General features: G+C 39.7%; 1 long non-coding RNA gene across 1 annotated transcript; it reads right to left on the bottom strand.

Moving 5' to 3' along the window:
* Nucleotides 1–4915: 4915 nt before the first annotated feature.
* Nucleotides 4916–12800, bottom strand: LOC131227916 (uncharacterized). The gene is made up of 2 exons (XR_009162603.1): nucleotides 12457–12800; nucleotides 4916–5019 (listed from the first exon to the last, which is right to left on the bottom strand). It is a non-coding gene; the product is annotated as an uncharacterized LOC131227916 (long non-coding RNA).
* Between the last annotated feature and the right edge of the window lie 991 nt (nucleotides 12801–13791).

Raw genomic sequence — 13791 nt, 5'->3', positions numbered from 1 at the left:
GACCTAATAGGGTTAAACAGAGCAGGTGGATGGAGTAGATTTTTCAGTACATCACCATGGGCCCCACTTATGCAGATCATGTGCACCCGCTGTACAACAGCATTAGAAACCCGGTCAAACGGGTTTGACCCGAGCTTCTCCAAAAAAGGACAGGTCTTCTCCTCTCTTTTCCCGCCCGACTGCGGCTTTAGCGGACAGCCATCCGTTGTTTTTAATCATGGCCCATCATCGGGGACAGGTAAATGATTTGATCCGTCTATCATGTTGGGAAGAAGATGCCAACCAAAACCCAAATGTTTTCTTTTGTTTTCATGTAAGTGCAAACACACGATCGTTGGCGTAGTGGATACATGCGTGCGGCATTTTTTGAAAACGGATGCTGCCGTTTTCTTTTCCACCTCGCTGGCAATTCAGGAGAGAACATCTCTCTCTATTCTAGCCATCCATCTCAGAAAATCCCAGCCTTTCATTCTAGGTTTCGCAGATTCCGCTCTCTTACACAGTTGGATGAATCTGAGGGAATTCCTCTCCGCCAATCCTAACCGTCTATTAGGTTAGATCTCGAATGTCCTTCGAACTCCCACAGATCGTGCTGCGGCATATAAATTCATTGCAATGTTAGGGTTTCCGTCTTCTTCGCGTCTATGAAGGAGAAATCACCCGAAATGACTCAACGTCCGAACCCACCAGGAAAATCACATCAGAGCTTTGGTTTTATCATTCCATAAGCTTCACATGATGGATCCACACAATCCAGATGCTTCGGAGTGAAGAATGAGCGATCAGATTCGAATATGCCATTGAAGCTACCAGTCGCTCCCTCGATTACCCAACAAACATCGAGTCATTGTAGTAAGTGCATCCGAGTTTTGGGGTCGAGTCTAGGCCAGTCCAGACTTTTTTGGTCACTTTAGAAGAAAAATAGGAAAGAAGAAAGAAAAACAGAAGACGAGAAGAGAGATTGGACGTGTTGCCTCTCTACCAACTCGACTCAGCTCGACCCGAGTCGAGTCAGCGTCTGGTTGGGTCCAGATCTACTTTTGGATGTGTCTTGGGTCTGGAGAAGATAGAAGGAGAGGGAAAGAGAAGAAAGAAAAGGAAGGAAGAAGATCAGGAGAGTAGGAGATGCATTCGAGGATCGATTGAACGTGAGTCTACCTCACCAAGTGTTTGGTCGAGCCTTGGTCGAGTCCAGTTGCTGCTACAGTTTATTCATTCCAGAGGGGAAGAATCAGAGGAACCAGCAATAGAGTGGTTGTCCGCCTTTCAGCACTGCCGAGTCGAGGAGATGAGTCAATCAGCCAAGATAACTCACTGAAAACTGGTGAGTTAAGTGGGTATTAAGTCGAGTCCGGGTTCAGTAGCCTTGTTGGACGTTGTGTTTAAGAAAGGGAACAGAGAAGAAGGATGAGGAAGAAGGAATAAAAGTAAGAGAATAAGAAGAAGAAGGAGAAAAGGAACAAGTAGGGTTGATTTGACCTGTTGAGTCAACTCGGGCTAAGTTTGGCTTGGGTTCGGGTCAAGAAGAGTTCCAACCATGTTAAGGTTGTTGCCTTAGCAGTTGATAGCGGGGTCAATGCAGGTCGATATCAAGTTAAGTTAACTAGGTTAAATAAGGGAATTCTAATCTTCAATCGCCACCCTTGAATCTGAGATCGGGATCAAGTTGATTCCAATCAAATGTCTATGTGAGTGAACTCCATGTATTTACATACTAAATCTAGTTTTATTAAGTTTATTAACTTTTAGATCCATACTTAGATATGGGAATTTGAATTTTCTTTGATTAGGTTTTCTTTGGGTGAGTTGATTCGAGCTTAAGATGAGTTAGGTTGAGATCAAGTTGATTCGAATAAGAGAGACCTCCCTCGAGTTGAACCCTGGTGTTACAATTTTAATTTGATTATGATTTATAGTTAATTAATTTATGGGAGAGTAAATCTCAAATTTCTATGTGTAGATTACCTCATCCAAGTTGAAGTGAGTTGAGATCAGGTTGCACTAGAGTGCAGTCGAATCAAGCCGGAATTCGAAGTTAAAACTTGTACCTATTGTCTGATCTTGCTTTTTATCGATACTTGATCACGAATCATCTTTAAGTGTTCAGTGGACCAAGCCAAATTGAGTCTATCAGGTTAGGATCTTGTTGACATCGAGTTCCACTTAATCTACCAATCATGCAAGCTTAAGAGTTTGATCTTAAGGGTGCGCGCACTTCTTAGCAACATTAGTAGGTAATTCAACTCATAAGGTGATGACCTTTCCCCTTTGACTTTTACTTTTATTGTTAATTTAAGTGATAGTTTCACCTTTCAATTTTGATTGATAATTGTTAGTTTTATTTCATTATTACTTGTGTTAGTTATTGAAATATATCCTCAAATTATATGCTCAACATTTATCCAGTATAAATACTTACATTTTGCACATGAATATATTCTCATACTTGTGGATTGTTTATTAGGCTTGAATTGCCATATCAATTAGTCAAAACTCAACTTATGTGTGTGTGTGTGTGTGTGTGTGTGTGTGTGTGTGTGTATCCAGAATTAGGATGTAAACTTGAATGATTGTGATTGCAATGGTCTCTCGAAAAAGTGGCCATATTGTCTAATGGGTGAAATGGAATTTTGTTGTGGACTTACTGTCTTTTCGATCCTTTGTGCCTATGTAGCTTTTGGGGATAATCCATTTTTATCAGATCCTTGAATGGACTATTTACCCTATGTGGCTTTGATGGAGTATTGACCCTATGTGGCTTTGATGGACTATTTGTCCTATGTGACTTTGATTGACTATTTTCATATAACCTTGTGATGGTAAGGTCCACTTGTTGAACTATGAATGACACTAGGTGAAGAGGTTACTATTAAACATCCTAGTTGTTGGAATCTCATGAGTCGGGGATGGTGATATGGGACACTATGCCCGAGTTATCGGCCTATGCTGGGTGACGAGCTCTCATAGTGACTTTTGAACTTTTTTAAAATGGTTGTTTGTAATTGGACTAATAACGGTTGGGTTAATCATTCATTTTATGGCACGTGAGTATTATTGGGTTCTTGGTCGACTATTTAGAAAGACTGGTGCATTGTATAAATATCCAGTTTTGTATGAGTTGTCACTTAAGCATATACTTGTTGTACTTTCGCAGTGATTAGTTATTGATTTCATGTGGGTTTCACCCTACTCGTGGGTTTTGTCCAAAAGCTAGCTGAATAAGCATCCACTACACTAAAAGCTCTATTTAGGAATAGCTGAAAACAGTTCCTAAACCATTTAGAGTGTCACAAAAAATTAACAATAGTTGAAAACCTCACAAGTAAAAAATTAGCAACGGTTAAAAACCGTTGCAAGTAAAAAATTAGCAATTGTTGAAAACTGTCGTAAATTTTAGAAACAACAATTTTGAAACTGTTTTAAACCCTTCTTAATTTTGGGAATGGTATTTTTCCTTATTTTGGAATGGATTTGAACACTTCCTTATTTACGAAGGGCCCATAAAAGCTGTGCAACCACTAGTAAAAGTCAATAAATTTTTTTATTTATTGGAATCTGTATTTTATTTAATATTTGAAACCCAAAGAATCTTGCAGTACAATTAAAAATTAATATTAAACAAATATTATACGACTTTACAATAAAAGACATAATATTTACAACAATAAGTTGAAAATTTTCCAAATACATTAAAACAAATCATGTGGTCCACTCCTAGCTTAGCCAATATAGCTATCTCTAGCCTATTTGTCCACACATCATTTCAACCAAGTATGAAGGGAAAATACAAATATCAGCTCGATCCAAAGCTTCTCTAGCCCTCAAGAAGTTTTCAACGACATACCTCATCGTCCCAGTGCTTTATGTGGCATGGTCCACTTGTGATCGGGATATGCCTCATTTTTTGTCTCATACTCTAAAATGATCAATGGATGGATGGTGTCGATATAACACATACATTATGGTGGCCCCACAACAGTTTTCCACGTCAACCACCATGGAGGTCAGTGGTGTGCAGCACACAACGCAAACGACATCTATTACTATCATTCATTTGTACTTGAGAAGGAAGCATGCACCTCCAAAGAGGCAATTTGGGCTCCATTTCTCGAATTTTTGTAAATGGCGACTTACAATAGATAGTGTGTGTCACCCAAATGGGCAATATGATTGCCATCATCCGATTATTAGAACCATCCATCTTATAATAGATACAGTAGGTGATTTATAGTGTAATATTTGGCCTTAAAATTGTAGGATGATATTCGACTTTTACAGTTACATTTGATCCATCGAAACAATTCATGACATTAATATATGAATTGATGGTTAGAATAATTCTTACTATGCATTTTTTCTCCCGTATGAAGAAGATGGACAGTTCAGATCATTAGACCATCTAAACACATGGGCTCTAATGAGAGCATGTATGGCGGTCAAATCCGTTGGCAATACGAAGACCGCATGTGCCCAAAAAGCAAATCCAAAAGTTAGTCTATGATTTGCTGACATGGATGGATGACTTCAAATGGATGAAATCCATCCCATCCATCAGGTGCCCCACCCAATGTTAAGCCTTGATCCCAAAAATTACAATGATCTAAAACTCAGGTGGGCCTTACATTAAAAACAGTGTAAAATTTGTTCCCTTGGTGTGGCCCATCTAAGTTTCTATATGTAGCATGATTTTTAAAATGTACCTTCATATTGGTGCAAAGAGTAATATAAATGGTTGGATGGCATATAATAATCATGGTGGGCCCCTACACAACTAACGGTGAGCATCCCATCCTAAACATTTACTGTGATGTATGGACATATTGTTTCACATGGTTAGAATGTGCTTAGTAGGACAACTTGTTGTTGCTTATAGATAGTTAAATGAAGGCAGAAATTCTGTTACATTACACAAAAGTTAACCTACAACAAGTACATTGAAATTATTGATGAATAATATTTTACATACCAAGAACCCAACGAATTGCCTTGTTGTGTGCTTGAGTTCATCCCAAGATGAACCTGCATTAATGAATAGTGACAAAATTTCAGATACATAGAGAAGATCTCTAAATAATTTATACACTAGAACATACGAGTACAAAGATTTCGCTAAAAAACTATATATAAGAAACACATGCATCAGAACTATGGTTAATCCAACAATGAAAATATGAATAAGAAAAAGGTAATTAAGATCACAATCATGACATTCGATTAAAACAAAATATAGGGAAGTTGTTCCCTCACAGAAATAAGATATGAACTGCAAAAAGATGAGTACACTGAGTAAAACGCATACATCATGGTAAGTCACATAGAGTCCAGTTATCAAGGATAGCAAGGTGTTGGAGTCACAACCTATTCGCTTTTCAAATTTTAAAAACTGACTCTTGAGAATTCGCTTTAAAAAGACTCTCGAAAGAAATTCAAAACGAGTTATTTAATACTTTGGCACGATCAACACACGTAGAGGGGGAGAGTGATGGGAGGGGAGTTATTTAATACTTTGGCTACGTATGATGGTTGATACACATGCACTTGAAAGTGAAATCTTGGCATATATTAATTCATTTTACACTATTTAGATTGTGAAAATTACATTAAATAAGCTACGATCCAAAAATTAGAATAGTTGAACAATTTAGTCGCTAATTCATAGGCACTTGTTTCTTGGAATAAGACCATTAAATGTTTTCATTTTTAATTGTCCAATAAAGGAGTGTTTGAATCATAAAGTTACTTATGCTATTTATGCTTTATGCCTTAAGTAGCTTATCTTGATTTGTATTGATTAAACTAAAGTGATTAATTAAAAATAAGAAAGCTACTTACAATTAATCATAAACCAAACTTACTTATCTCAAGTAAGTTACTTATCTACTGCTATAAGTAGAAAAAGTAACTTATTTGGTGGTATCCAAACAGCTTAAGTGTCCACCAAAGCTAATAGTCGAATAATTTAAATATGCATACTTTTTAGATTCATAATACATCTAAACTAGCATATATAATTTGGTTAGTTTAATTTATATTTTATCATGCCACATATACAATAATTAAGTAATGTCTATGGGCTTGTGCATCGCTCTAACATTGACCAGGGTTCTTATTGGGATTACAACAATAGCATGTATATGTTTCGGATTTCATGTAAGGCATGGCACACCATGGAACTAGAGTTGTTGGAACAACATGTCATGCAGGATTGTAACACCCTGAAAATCGGGGGTCGAGCATCGGCATTTCCGCCCCAAGTCTATAGCCAAACTCACGTGTAATCTTGCATATGAGTCGGCCAAATGGGAGCGAATCGGACGCTTTAGTGGAGCGTGCGGTAAGAACTATCTGTCGCAGAATATGCGTAGGCACCACAACTTCTCTCCCTGCCCCACTTGGTATAGAAAATCTATCATCAGACGGGTGCACTCGCTGCGGTTGCTCCACCTGGGGTACACGTTATACGTGAAGATGTGGTGGAGCAGGCGGAAGTCGTCAGTCATATTGGTTGCTAGGAGGCTGATGTTTAGATTCCAATGGGCCAGTTGTCCACAAAGGAATCGCGTGCGGCGATCCCTTTCACGTGTCCTCAAATTCTTCTTGCTTGCATGGGTCTCGCCAAGCGGCATTCTCATGAGTCGGGCTATCAAGCCAGTATCAATTGTGGCCTCCCGATCTCTACCGACTGGGATCTTGAACTGTAAGGGCTCCAGCATAGGCTCTCGAATGTGGGCGTAGAAGGCTCGAACTGTGCCCACATTTGCGTGGTACTCACCCTCGAATATGGGACCCCACACGACCTCGACCAGGTGGTCCATCACCAGATATTGCCCAAAGAGTCTCTCATCTACATGAGCTTCAAAAAGGACCCTGCGACCATGAAATCTTTCATGAGACATATCCATCAGAAGGATCCTTTCGAGGGGAGCCCTGGGATTAAGCTCCCGCTTGGTCCTTATCTCTCGATTGACGCTTGCACTTGCGGTGGCGCCTCTTGGCCTCCTTGAACGAGTAGGGCGACTAGGCCCGGCTTCATCCACAGGAGCCCTTTTCTTTCCCATGATAGAGAGAATGGTGGAAATCGAGAAAAAGGTCATCACAAGCTCGAATAGAGCCATTGGAGTTGGAATGATATGTGGGGAATAAGATGAGTTGCTGGACTTAGAGTTATATGAGACACAAATGAGAGATTTGTGCACTCAAATCGAAGGAAAAGAGATAGATAGGAGAGGGCTTTGATGGAAAACGATGGAGGGGTGTGTGTATTGAAGAAAAATGGGAAATGGGTGGATGGATGGGAGATTTGAGAGAGAAACAAGAATTTTTGAAAAAAAAGGAGAGCTTGGAGGGGTAGGTTATGAAGAGGGAAAGTATTGGGAGGGGTTTAAACCAACCCAACATGCATCAGTGGGCCACACAACACCTTAGAAGCGTCGACTCGAACCGGCCCGCCCGGCCAGGTGGCGAGGCCTCGTGGAATCGGCGAGGCCCTCGCAGACCACTGGATAAACTGGCGATGGCTCGCCGGTGGGGCGAGGTCCTCCTGCCCCCTGGACCCTAAAAACATGTGGGCCCCATCCTGGGTCCCCCTTGAGGTGTCTCATTTGGCCCTTGACTCCCTCTTGAGTCGTTTCGGGTCATTTCGAGTACTTTCTGATGTACATTCGCATTTATCGATTGTTAAAGGCTGGGATGGGGTAAATCGTGGTATAAACCCGTCAATTGACGGTCTAGGGTTGATCCAAGGTCATCTCAAGCGATCACGGATGTGTACAGACCCGATCTCAGCGATCGTTTTCGGTAAATTTTGCCAATTGGCGAAACTAGGAAACCTAAGCTTGTCTCTACATTTTTCTCGAACCCACCTAGGTCTAAATGCGTCAGCGCATGTCGTGTGACCATAACCCCGGTCCGGTTTAATACAAATCATGCTCTGATACCAACTTATAATGCCCTGAAAATCGGGGGTCGAGCATCAGCCTAACTCCTGAGTTCCAACGGATCACTTATGCAACATGGATAATGATGATTAAATGTTATCCGTATTAGTGCATTTAACATGAATGAGATTATACCAAAACAACATATCATACTCCAAAGACAGTTACATTATGCAAGCGGAAGACTGTGATAAGTATATAAAATATGTAAGTGATTGTGAGTCTCCCAAGTATGATCATGTTACCAGGTCGAATAGTTACAAGTATTATTTCAAAATACAAAATGTCAAAATGTGGTGGTCCACTACAAAGTATCAGCCCTGAAGCCCCGTTGATTCAGAACGGTCTACGTAAACCCGCCTGAATGCTGCATGTATGAGAATGCCTCCTCATCATCCTCAAAGTCTAGCTCTGCCTCGCAGGCTGCGCCATCACCTGAAACTACAACAGAGTCTGGTTGGTGTTTAAAATACCATCCCATAATGTGGGAGTGAGTGATCAACTCAGTGGAGCTATAAAGCAAAGGTTAACATGTTATCAATTCAGTTAAGCAGTAATGATAAAGCAGCACAATCAAACATCCCTATATACTCTGATTAATGCAAGAATGGAATGAAATAATGATGCATGCCCTCGCTTACTCTCTCTCAGCGACTTCATCTCACGATCGCGGCATGCAACCCTTCCTCAGTGCTTGACCTGCTATGCCAAACGCACACATAATGCGGTGCATGAACGTGATTACCGAGTTCTTATTAAAGCTTTTTCATACAGCAAGATTGGGAAGCTAAGGTACCTCCCTTATATCAATTCAGAACGATGATCCATTCTAGTGTCGTTAGTCCTAGTAAATCTCATATGATGTTATGGCTCTAGGTCACTGCAAAGGGCTCGTCACCTTATTAGTGCAGGCCTAGTATGTACTCTTGTTGCTCGTAAAGGCTCGTCGCCTCTACGTGGTTTTAGAGTATGCTCGAGGTCACTACAAAGGGCTCATCACCTTATCAGTATAGGCCAACAGCTCGAATACAGTGTCTCATACCACCGTATTTGGCTCACGAGGCTGTGATACTCACTGAATACTACGGGGAGGCTTGTCGCCCTAGCGTAGGTCGACAGCTCGACCACGGTGTCCCATACCACCATGCCCAGCTCATGAGTCTTAACGGATCGAGGTACCATGATTTAACGGGTTTTCACTAGTGAGTTTGGTACCTTAGATTCAAGCAGTAGCATCCATACATGGTGAACATACATCAGGTCAATCGAGTTACTTGACGAGCTCGACTGGTACGAGTGCACATCGAATTGATCGACATGAAGTGCACGAGCACTCCGTGTGGCCTAACCACTGTCGACAACCGGAGTACGGCTCGGACTCATCGAACACGTCCTGTGGGGTAAAAACAACCTCAGCCATCAAATCAGGGCCTGTTACCGAATACCTGGACTATATCATAGTCCCAAGCGCATTCAACTTCAGCAGATAATCATATGAGAAAATCAAGGCAGCAATGAATCAATAATTCAATTCATACAATCATTTGAGTATATTAGGAAATACAACTTAAACATGAATTCACGGATATACATTCCATACCTAAACAGACACTATAGTATAAATACATGGAGGAAATCATACACATAATAAGGTAGTTGAGAATCATATCTCAACAATCATATAAAGTACAATTTACTAACTACTAGTTCATTCGGACATTTTTATAAAAACTTAGACTACACTTTTTAACATACACGACTTATGTTAGCCATAACATGTATTGGGGCAAATCCTTTCACCAAGGAGTTGTTACACATACAACTAGTATAAACACATGACAATTAATCATGGCAAACACACTTTCAAATTCCATATATATACGATCCTTTCTACAAATACATGGAATACACTAAACTCAATATAGTTCATATATATCTGAAATGTGAAACAAACATCGCAGTTGGCATGTGAAATAGCACCCACGTCAGTAATAAATCATTAACCGACATTGAAAGCCTTGAAAACCATAACCTAAACGTTTATAATCCGCACTTACGCCGATAAACAAGTATCGAACTCAGTTTGTATACCGAGTCTTTGTCTACGGCACAACGGCAACCTACAGTATGAAATAGGTTAGCTATTTCATGCTTTACACTATTTGAAATCCTAAAACAAATTAAGGTTAGGTTTTCTTACCCAAGTATGTTGTCGAAAATGCCAGATTTGTGATACAGATAAGGTGGCTAAGTGTGTGGAGCAACGGGATCAAATCCTAGGATGAATCTCTAACTCTCTCTCTCTCTCTCTCTTTCTCTCTCTTTCCTTTCCTTTTCCTCTCCTCTCTTTCTTAGGGTTTAAAATTCGTATGGAATATGAGAGAGAGGGTTTGAAGGCCCTTACATAGGCCCAAAACTATGGGAATGGCCCCAGGGCCATGGTATACTTAGGTTATGTCCAAAGATCGGCTGTTCCGATCTAACGGAGCACTTCTGGAGCCCCCTTTTCTGCATGCAATCGGACTTAAACTCCCTGACATTGGATCTAGGTCAGGCTAAGTTTTCGCTCCAATCGGGTTTACAGATCGACCGTGGTAGACCAGTTTCAGTTCAACGGTCACCGTCACTCGATCAGGGCCACAAGTACATTGCCATGTATGGGAAATTTTTCCTGATCCGAGGGTGTATTTGGGTCAGATTCTGACGGTCTGAATCCTTATATTTAGCCCGTAAGCGACACGACTCAGTTTACTTAAATTCAAATTTTATTTCTAAAAGATATTCACGTTTCTCACACACTTTGCTCCGGGCTCAAGTTGTGCATTTCTAGACACAATTAAGACTTAATTTCTGAGGAGTTGTCAAGTCTAGTAATGCAGTCATAGCCATATAGTTTTACGGTTATCGAACTTTCGACGTGCAGTCCAGGTTCGATACGGAGTTTCGGTGTGCTCTCGAGAGCAACCAGGTTTAGGGATGGATTCTAGATTTCAGGGTAATGTAGCGTCAATGATTCTGCATGGTTTGGGTCTTGCAGATCATATTTAAAGGGATTAGTGCTAATTTCATAAGTACTCTAGTTTAGCACTTGCTAATATTAACCTAATTTCTAAAGGTTTTGGTCCTGGGTGATTTCTGCCTGAGGTGGTAGTCGGGTCCTTGTACGGATTTTTCTGAGACGTTACAAGGGTGCATGTTGTGTCTCTGAGTTTCAGTTTATATAGTTCAACAACAATAAAAGGATGCTTCAAGCAAGTTCCAATCTAAAGACGGTATCACTTAACACATATTTTTTAGTCAATTTCATTTCACAGAATCAGCTTATTGTGCAACATTGAAGGATGTTTCACATAGCAAGTAGCATAGTAACATAAGGTGCCTTTTTTTTTTTTTAGGGGGGGGGGGTGGCATGTCATGGTGTAGAGATGATATACATCATCACGCCATCAGATACCTAGTTTGAATTGCAATCAATATAAAATTGAATATGGACCTTATTTTCCAAATCTCAATCTTGACGCAGCAGAAAACTAAATCCACATCTTTAATCTTGCATACACAGTTGCAGCAAAATACTTAAAAAAACAAGATACTAAAAGCCTGGACTTACAAGTGGTTATAGCAATTTACATTTAAATCCTCCATAAGTCCTTTCAAGATGTGGTTAACAAAAGGATTGTGAATTGATTGTAATTTATTCAAATATCCATCATAAAACTATCCATACTCCTAGATTGCACATTTGCCAACATAATGTTCTTCACATTTGTAATTTCCAAGCTTTTAGCAAATGCTAGTTTAGCATAACCAAAATAAGAAATTCCATATCCTCAAGAGAACTGCAGAGAATTAAAACTTTCAAGCAAGCATGTAAGAAATTTCACAAGTCTTTAGCCGAAGGGGTGAAGAATGTGAATGGCTTTAACCATGATAAACAATAACAAGATTATCTAAAATATGAGGAAGGAAAAACATATTTATACATCTCTTTAGTAAGGAAAACTAGCATTGCACACATGTTGCTTGGAAATGGCATCATCTAGATGTTAAAGCTCAATTCAATTATGAAGGTTTGTTTCCTCAAGCTCCAACAATGCTTTCTGGAGGTTTATGTGTTCCTAAACATCATTCATTGGTTTCATGACTCAAACCATTAAACCAAGATAGATCATCATCCATTGGTTTTTCCGCATTTCAAGAGGTCAGAGAAAGAGAGTCGAACCAAACTAAAAGCATGCCAGTCTCCTCAAAATCACATCTCTTTGACATTTTAACAAACAACTCGTATGCATTTTTTTCCCAATACTAAGAGAGTTAAGAAAAAACAAATAGAGAAACATGAAGACATGATAAAAAAAAGGCTAGCAAATGAATAAAGAGAGTGTCAATGATATGAAGTCTCCCATTTTACCAATCGATAATCTATTCCTTGTATATTTGTCACAGAAAAAAAATACAAATTTCAAGGTCAAGAACCACACGAACCTCAGACAATTCGATCTACAAAGTAAAAGCATACCTCAACTAATGAACAGTGACATTCGCCCAGTTGTTCCCTACACCGGACTGCCCAAAGATGAAATTATCGGGGCAAAAGATCTGGCCATAAGGACCTGATCAGATGTTATCCATTGTACCGAGCTCCAGAAACAACCGTGGTCGGGCTCGTTGTAGTAGACATTGATGTGCTCAAGCTACATATCCGAGTTGCCATAATGGCGTTCGGTCAGTTCAATGCCCTGCTCGGCGCAGATGACTTCTAATAACTTGGCTTTGATTTGGTTGCCGCACTGGCCACCTTGGATGTGCAGGATCTCACACATCTTGGCAGGAATGGACGGTTGAGATGGAAGGTGGGGTCGAGATTGGATGGCACTACAAGAAAGTAGGCCTTTAGCCTAAATTTTTTAGCCTCAGTTCAAAAAAATGAGGTTAAATATGGATTTTAGCCTCAGTTGTAAAGGAACTGAGGTTAAAAATTTACTTTTTGCCTCGGTTGATGAGAAACTGAGGCTAAAAGTCTACCATTTTGCCTCGGTTGGTGAGAAACTGAGGCCAAAAGTTTGTCCTTTTGCCTCGGTTGGTGAGCAACTAAAGCTAAAAGTTTGCCCTTTTGCCTCGGTTGTTGAAAACTGAGGCTAAAAGTCTGCCCTTTTGCCTCGATTGGTGAGAAACTGAGGCCAAAAGTCTACCCTTTTGCCTTAGTTGGTGAGAAACTGAGGCCAAAAGTTTACCCTCTTATCTCGGTTGTTGAAAACTAAGGCCAAAAGTCTGCCCTTTTGCCTCGGTTGGTTAGAAACTAAGGCCAAAAGTTTACCCTTTTGCCTCGGTTAGTGAGCAACTGAGGCCAAAAGTATGCCATTTTGCCTCAGTGGTGAGAAACTGAGGCCAAAAGTCTACCCTTTTGCCTTGGTTGTTGAAAACTGAGGCCAAAAGTTTGCCCTTTTACCTCGGTTGGTGAGGAACTAAGGCCAAAAGTCTACACGGTGGTCCCACTTGTGGATGGATCGGATTTCCTTAAAACACCCCGTCCATGAGAATCTCGAAAGAATTAATAATTTTTAAAAATTTTGACAATTGTGGAAAAATTGAGAATTTTGAAAAAAAAATTTGAGACAATTGTGAAAAAATCGAGAATTTTGAAAAAAAAATTAAGAGTTTTGAAAAACATTTGAATTTTGAATTTTCTAAGAACTAAGAATTTTAAAAATTTTTGAGAACTTTTAAAAAATTAAGAATTAATATTTTTTTTGAAAAATTAAGAATAAAAAAATGATAATTATGAAAAAGTATGAATTTTTTTAAAAAATTGAGAATTTTTTAAAAATTAAGAATTTTGAAAATTTTTGAAATC

This window comes from Magnolia sinica, chromosome 15 (genome assembly GCF_029962835.1).
Source record: "Magnolia sinica isolate HGM2019 chromosome 15, MsV1, whole genome shotgun sequence".
Taxonomy (NCBI): domain Eukaryota; kingdom Viridiplantae; phylum Streptophyta; class Magnoliopsida; order Magnoliales; family Magnoliaceae; genus Magnolia; species Magnolia sinica.
The sequence above is the reverse complement of the archived record's forward strand: the minus strand, read 5'-3'. Positions and strand labels throughout refer to the sequence as shown.